General features: G+C 34.7%; 1 long non-coding RNA gene across 1 annotated transcript; it reads left to right on the forward strand.

Moving 5' to 3' along the window:
• The first annotated feature begins 338 nt into the window (after positions 1-338).
• On the forward strand, positions 339-7,670 carry LOC116876854. Its single transcript, XR_004384470.1, has 3 exons — positions 339-454; positions 1,506-1,574; positions 7,643-7,670. It is a non-coding gene; the product is annotated as an uncharacterized LOC116876854 (long non-coding RNA).
• Positions 7,671-7,978: the final 308 nt, after the last annotated feature.

The following is a 7,978-nucleotide window of genomic DNA, read 5'->3' on the forward strand; positions in this document are numbered from 1 at the left end:
ATCTTTTGACTAAAAAATACATTACAAATAAAATCTAACTATGGTGTTCAAAACGTCTTAACCAGGGAAGAGAAAATTTAGTATTAAACATTTTTCTTTTGAGAGAAATCAACCAAGTGAGCCAATAGTGATTGGACAGTCTGCCCTTCCTTGTTCCATTTCCCACTCCTAGAATGAAATAGAACAATGAGAAGTAACACTTGACTGTGAAGCAGTGGAGACATAAAAGATTTGAGTTTCTGTTATTGGGTTTGCATACTGTGATTGTCCTATACCGATTTTTTTGATGATGCTCTGATACCCAATTTATTCTTCAGGTTTTTTGTTTTTGTTTTTTGACAGGAACTCTCAGAAAAGATCTTTTATCTAAGGAGACATTCACATGGTCTCTTATCAAAAGCCACATATATTCAAAGAGAAGGAATGACCAAGACAGATAGCCTTCTTTCCTGAGGTAAGAAACGTGAACTCACAAAGAGGTGATAGAGATATGTATGTTTTATCTACCTTCTTTTTGTTAACCCACACATGCACACACATACACAGAGAAATTTGTTTTTCAAGAATAGATATAGGAAGAGAATTGCCTTCAGAAACTGGAAGAACAAATGGAAATCCTAAATGTTGCCTGAACTTAATTATTAGTCTTTGCTTTGCCTACAACAAACTTCTCTTTTTTATTTCTCAAATTGGGAGAGAGAGAGTTATATAGAGATATTCTTAAAAAGTATAGAAAATTTTTATTGCTTAGAAAATAATTCAGACATCATAAAAATTTATATATATAAAAATAACTGTTACCATTAAAACATGAATCTTTATTAAGAATGTTAAATTTATGCCTTGAAACAATACTATAGAATACTATTCTCAATTTGATGAGCTAACCTGGCAGTTATGCTTGATTACTGAATTTTTCCTATTAGCATTTATTACTTAAGTAACCATGACACACAAACACATTTTGACAACTTTTGTCTTCCTAAAATATTACCTGGTTGTAATTTAAAGTGAAAATTTGACCATTATGAAATTTCCTTAAGCAGACAAATTCTTAGTTTATACATTAAGACTGGAAATAATTTGAGTACCTTTCCATACCTCTGACTTACTAGTAGTTTGGTGGTGGGTTTAAAAGAAAAAAAAAGTACCATTATCTTTGTCAGAGTTACCAATATTTATAAAAGATGGTTGCATATTACTGAGCCTGCGGCAAGATTCCTGTTTTTCTCAGAACACTAAATGAGCTATTTAAATATTATTGAGCAAATTATACTCTTTTGGCTTTTATTAATCAACAAACAATCGATACATATTTTGCATATGCCTTTGATGTGTTCAGGTCAGTGCTTGACTAGGAATATATACGCATAAGTCATCAATTTCACTTTTTAAGATATTTAAATTTGAAGAAACAGTAGTTACACATAGTAAACATTGTTGAACAGTAACATTGGTTTCTGATCATACCTATAATGATATGGTATCTATTTAAAATGTTCCAGATATTTAGACAAGGAAGATGGATCTGTTCAAACTCATCGGTCTGATCACCCAGCCAGAGAGGGGAACAGGTGAGTCAAAGCAAAGCCATCATGACAACCTGATGAATACTTTCTGAGGCAGGTAAAGTTGATTGTATTATGATGTAAAGCCATTTCTCCAATAGATCACATTCTTCTGTCTTGTACTTTACAGTTGTGAAACTGTTAAATATTTGCCATAACATTTGCTATGGATATCCGTGACTAAACTCAGGAAATTTCCTTGTGTGTCGTCTTTGTCTTGGATTCCATGGTACTGAATAATAGTATTTAAATTTTACTCTCTGAATTGCCCTAAGGCTCTGTGCCTAGTGAGTGGGTAACTAACAAATATCTGATGCTGATACACATAGGTCACTTAAAAATTAGTCAGAAGGTATTATATGGGATAGATTTTAGACTTGATTACAAATCCGAGCAGCCCACATGAGTAGGTCAACTTTGAAAAAGATTTTGAATCATTATGGATTTTAACCTGGATTAAAGGAGATTTAACAAATATTTTCATGAGAAGAGACTCACTGGGGACAAATGTTATTTGCATTGAGTATTCTGGAAAGCAAATGTGGATTATGTATAATAAAAAGGAATAACACTTTGATAGATACTGCTGAATGTCCTGAGGTATTTTAAATTCTGAAACCTCTTTTAGATATTAGAGTTTTCAGACTTTTATGGACACTTTCATCTTATATTTTAGGTTTTTTTTTTAAGATTTTATTTTTGAAAGTAATCTCTACATACAATGTGGGACTTGAATTTACAACACAAAGTCACATGCTCCACCGACTGAAGTCAACGAAGCACCCCTTAAATTTTAGTATTTTAAACATATACAGATCATTATTTGTCTACAAACTAATACTGAATGCAAAATCAGTGTTATATGAGTGTATATAATAACATCGTTCATAGTCTTGATATCGTTATGATGATTGAATTTTAGTTCACTAGCAGCATGTATGTTATTATCTTGTATTCTTAATCATTAGTGTGGGGATATGTATTAGACTACTAAGTGACTTGCTTTGGGTAAGACAGTCTAATTTTTTTTTTTTAAACAAAAAGACTTCTAACAGCCAGACACATTACCAGAAAATATATCATGTACCTTTAAATGAGTTGCTTTTTGTTGCTATAATTAAATTGATGATAGGGTTGTAAACAAAGTGAATTATAATACTTTACAAACTCAGCCTAGTACCTCTTCCTGGGAGCATGCTCCAGCATGGGCAGAAACATACATAAAGTAGATCTTTGGGCTGGAATTTCTTAATGTACAATTCTCAACGTAAAGATCATAGACACACACACACACACACACACACACACACACACACACACACATTGAAGTTTTGGAGCAGGGTGAAAAATATCTAGATTTTCCAAATCATCAGATTTATTAATCTTATAATCCTGCGCCTATCCAACACTTTTTTCTTGAAAATTTTATAACTCTAATTATAACTGAAAGTGAAACAGAGATGTGAGTAAACTAATACATAAGTAAATGTAAGTAGAATTGATTCAATAATAGGTTAAAATTTGAGAATGTTATAAATTTCAAAAGACTTCCATATATGTTAGCTTCTTCAAGACACAATAAAACTTTATCATTTGGATAGGTCTTATAATACACTTTACAGATGACCAAACAATGATTTTGAAAGACCTACTGAAGAGTAGATAGCTAACTGGTATCAGAGACAACACTAAAAGTCCTCCTCTTGATTTCTCCTGCAGCGCTTTCTCCCTTAAAATGACTTCATGTTCATAAAGTACACTTGCCAGTTGAATATTTTCAGTTTAATAATTTAAAAAATTATTTTAAGGCTGGATGGCAAGTGGACGACAGCTAGTTTCATTATAGTTTTTTATAATGTGACTTAGCTTCAGTTTTTTTAAATTGTTTCAAACAGAATGTGTTTGCCTGTGGTAGCAGGATATAGTAAGCACTAGATAAAATAAAACTGTTGAGTTCCAGGTCTTAAATGAAATTCTAGAAGTATTAAAATGACAAATCTAAGTAATTATAAAAGAATGTGAAGATAAAAAGGATGCATTTTAAAATTTTTATTTATCTATTTATTGAAGTATAATCAACATACAAGATGATGCTAGTTTCAGAGATGAAAAGCATAGCATAAGGAAAAATATCAAAAATATTGTAAACGAAACTAGGAGCTGGTTCTTTGAAAGAATTAATACGACTGATAAACCCCTGGCCAGACTTATCAAAAAGAAAAGAGAAAGGACCCAAATAAATAAAATCATGAATGAAAGAGGAGAGATCACAACTAACAGCAAAGAAATACAGACAATCATAAGAACATACTATGAGCAACTCTACGCCAACAAATTTGACAATCTGGAAGAAATGGATGCATTCCTAGAGACATATAAACTACCACAACTGAACCAGGAAGAAATAGAAAGCCTGAACAGACCCATAACCAGTAAGGAGATTGAAACAGTCATCAAAAATCTCCAAACAAACAAAAGCCCAGGGCCAGACGGCTTCCCCGGGGAATTCTACCAAACATTTAAGGAAGAACTAATTCCTATTCTCCTGAAACTGTTCCAAAAAATAGAAATGGAAGGAAAACTTCCCAACTCATTTTATGAGGCCAGCATCACCTTGATCCCAAAACCAGACAAGGATCCCATCAAAAAAGAGAACTACAGACCAATATCCTTGATGAACACAGATGCAAAAATTCTCACCAAAATACTAGCCAATAGGATTCAACAGTATATTAAAAGGATTATTCACCACGACCAAGTGGGATTTATTCCAGGGCTGCAAGGTTGGTTCAACATCCGCAAATCAATCAATGTGATACAACACATTAATAAAAGAAAAAACAGGAACCATATGATACTCTCCATAGATGCTGAAAAAGCATTTGACAAAGTACAGCATCCCTTCCTGATCAAAAACTCTTCAAAGTGTAGGGATAGAGGGCACATACCTCAATATTATCAAAGCCATCTATGAAAAACCCACCGCAAATATCATTCTCAATGGAGAAAAACTGAAAGCTTTTCCGCTAAGGTCAAGAACACGGCAGGGATGTCCGTTATCACCACTGCTATTCAACATAGTACTAGAAGTCCTAGCCTCAGCAATCAGACAACAAAAGGAAATTAAAGGCATCCAAATCGGCAAAGAAGAAGTCAAACTATCACTCTTCGCAGATGATATGATACTATATGTGGAAAACCCAAAAGACTCCACTCCAACTCTTCTAGAACTGGTACAGGAATTCAGTAAAGTGTGAGGATATAAAATCAATGCACAGAAATCAGTTGCATTTCTCTACACCAACAACAAGACAGAAGAAAGAGAAATGAAGGAGTCAATCCCATTTACAATTGCACCCAAAACTATAAGATACCTAGGAATAAACCTAACCAAAGAGACTAAGAATCTATACACAGAAAACTATAAAGTACTCATGAAAGAAATTGAGGAAGACACAAAGAAATGGAAAAATGTTCCATGCTCCTGGATTGGAAGAATAAATATTGTGAAAATGTCTATGCTACCTAAAGCAATCTACACATTTAATGCAATTCCTATCAAAGTACCATCCATTTTTTTCAAAGAAATGGAACAAATAATCCTAAAATTTATATGGAACCAGAAAAGACCTCGAATAGCCAAAGGAATATTGAAAAAGAAAGCCAAAGTTGGTGGCATCACAATTCCGGACTTCAAGCTCTACTACAAAGCTGTCATCATCAAGACAGCATGGTACTGGCACAAAAACAGACACATAGATCAATGGAACAGAATAGAGAGCCCAGAAATAGACCCTCCACTCTATGGTCAACTAATCTTTGACAAAGCAGGAAAGAATGTCCAATGGAAAAAAGACAGCCTCTTCAATAAATGGTGTTGGGAAAATTGGACAGCCACATGCAGAAAAATGAAACTGGATCATTTCCTTACACCACACACGAAAATCGACTCAAAACGGATGAAGGACCTCAATGTGAGAAAGGAATCCATCAAAATCCTTGAGGAGAACACAGGCAGCAACCTCTTCAACCTCAGCCGCAGCAACATCTTCCTAGGAACATCGCCAAAGGCAAGGGAAGCAAGGGCAAAAATGAACTATTGGGATTTCATCAAGATCAAAAGCTTTTGCACAGCAAAGGAAACAGTTCACAAAACCAAAAGACAACTGACAGAATGGGAGAAGATATTTGCAAATGACATATCAGATAAAGGGCTAGTGTCCAAAATCTATAAAGAACTTAGCAAACTCAACACCCAAAGAACAAAGAATCCAATCAAGAAATGGGCAGAAGACATGAACAGACATTTCTGCAAAGAAGACATCCAGATGGCCAACAGACACATGAAAAAGTGCTCCATATCACTCGGCATCAGGGAAATACAAATCAAAACCACAATGAGATACCACCTCACACCAGTCAGAATGGCTAAAATTAACAAGTCAGGAAATGACAGATGCTGGCGAGGATGCGGAGAAAGGGGAACCCTCCTACACTGTTGGTGGGAATGCAAGCTGGTGCAACCACTCTGGAAAACAGCATGGAGGTTCCTCAAAATGTTGAAAATAGAACTACCCTATGACCCAGCAATTGCACTGCTGGGTATTTACCCTAAAGATACAAACGTAGTGATCCGAAGGGGCACGTGCACCCGAATGTTTACAGCAGCAATGTCTACAATAGCCAAACTATGCAAAGAACCTAGATGTCCATCAACAGATGAATGGATAAAGAAGATGTGGTATATATACACAATGGAATACTATGCAGCCATCAAAAGAAATGAAATCTTGCCATTTGCGACGACGTGGATGGAACTAGAGGGTATCATGCTTAGCGAAATAAGTCAATCGGAGAAAGACAACTATCATATCTCCCTGATATGAGGGAGAGGAGATGCAACATGGGGGTTAAGGGGTAGGAGAAGAGTAAATGAAGCAAGATGGGATTGGGAGGGAGACAAACCATAAGTGACTCTTAATCTCACAAAACAAACTGAGGGTTGATGGGGGGAGGGAGGCTGGGGGGGGTGGGTTTATTATGGACATTGGGGAGGGTATGTGCTCTGATGAGTGCGATGAAGTGTGTAAACCTGGCAATTTACAGACCTGTACCCCTGGGGGGAAAAATATATGTTTATAAAAAATAAAATTTAAAAAAAAATATTTTAATACTGTTGTATAGTAAAAAAAAAAAAAGACTATTTTCAAAAATAATTATCAGAATGCTACATTATGGGGGATTTCATGACATTTATTTCCATTGAAACATTTGGCAAAAGTTTTCTATGAATTCCTTAAGATTAAAGCATTTAAATTTTAAATAGATAATATTATTAATAGTATTACATATTTACCACTGATTAATCTAAGAAATGCTGATCAGTGACAGTTTTTATGGAAACTTACAGAGGTGTATGATGAATTTCATCTTTATTTCTCTGTTAAAGGTTGTTCTATTTTGGATGACCTCTCCGCATAGCATTTGAATGTCTAAATAAATGGCCACGGAGGCAAGACACACAGACATACACCATCACCACCACCACCACCAAAATAAAATGATGACTTCTTCTGAGGCCTTTCATTTCTGGACATAAAATCTTACGAGTTTTATCACCAAGTAAGACATTAGAAGGACACCTGGTTATAAATATTTTATAAAATCAATAAATTTTTCACAGAAGAAAAGCAAGGACGCTTCCTGGATTTTAATGAAATAGCTGGCAACATTAAGGACAGTCAACACAAAAGCTGATTTTTCCTGAAGTTTTCCATACTTTATTTACTTATTTTTTTAAAAGATTTTTATTTATTTATTTGACAGATAGAGATCACAAGTAGGCACAAAGGCAGGCAGAGAGAAGGGGAAGCAGGCTCCCTGCTGAGAAGAAAGCCTGATGCGGGGCTCCATTCTAGGACCCTGAGATCATGACCTGAGCCAAAGGCAGAGGCTTTAACCCACTGAGCCACCCAGGAGCCCCTGAAATTTTCCATTCTTTAGAAATATTTAATCATACTTCCATTTCCAGATTTCAAAAACACAATGTTAATTAAGCCATTCTATTTGCACAGTTCTGTGAAGTCTTTAGGATGCCTTTTTTTTCTCCTGAAATATAACAGACATCCATCCACTGCTGTTTACAAAGTGAAAAGGTAAGCTTAACTCTGGTTTATCTATTCTAGAAGATACTGAATAACTATAAAATGCTGAGTCCAGTCCCTGCACTTTTAAAAGAAACATTTGCAAAGGATCTTATGATTTGATATTCTTAGTTGTATATATTTTCAGGACATATATGAAATATATGAATGAAAATACTCAAAAATTATTAAAATACCACTTATTGTTCTCTTAGATAATCTTAGCTTCACTCACATTCCTCCCAAAGGTTTATTTATTTGGATGCA

This window comes from Lontra canadensis, unplaced genomic scaffold (genome assembly GCF_010015895.1).
Source record: "Lontra canadensis isolate GAN:19392208 unplaced genomic scaffold, GSC_riverotter_1.0 scaffold48, whole genome shotgun sequence".
Classification (NCBI taxonomy): domain Eukaryota; kingdom Metazoa; phylum Chordata; class Mammalia; order Carnivora; family Mustelidae; genus Lontra; species Lontra canadensis.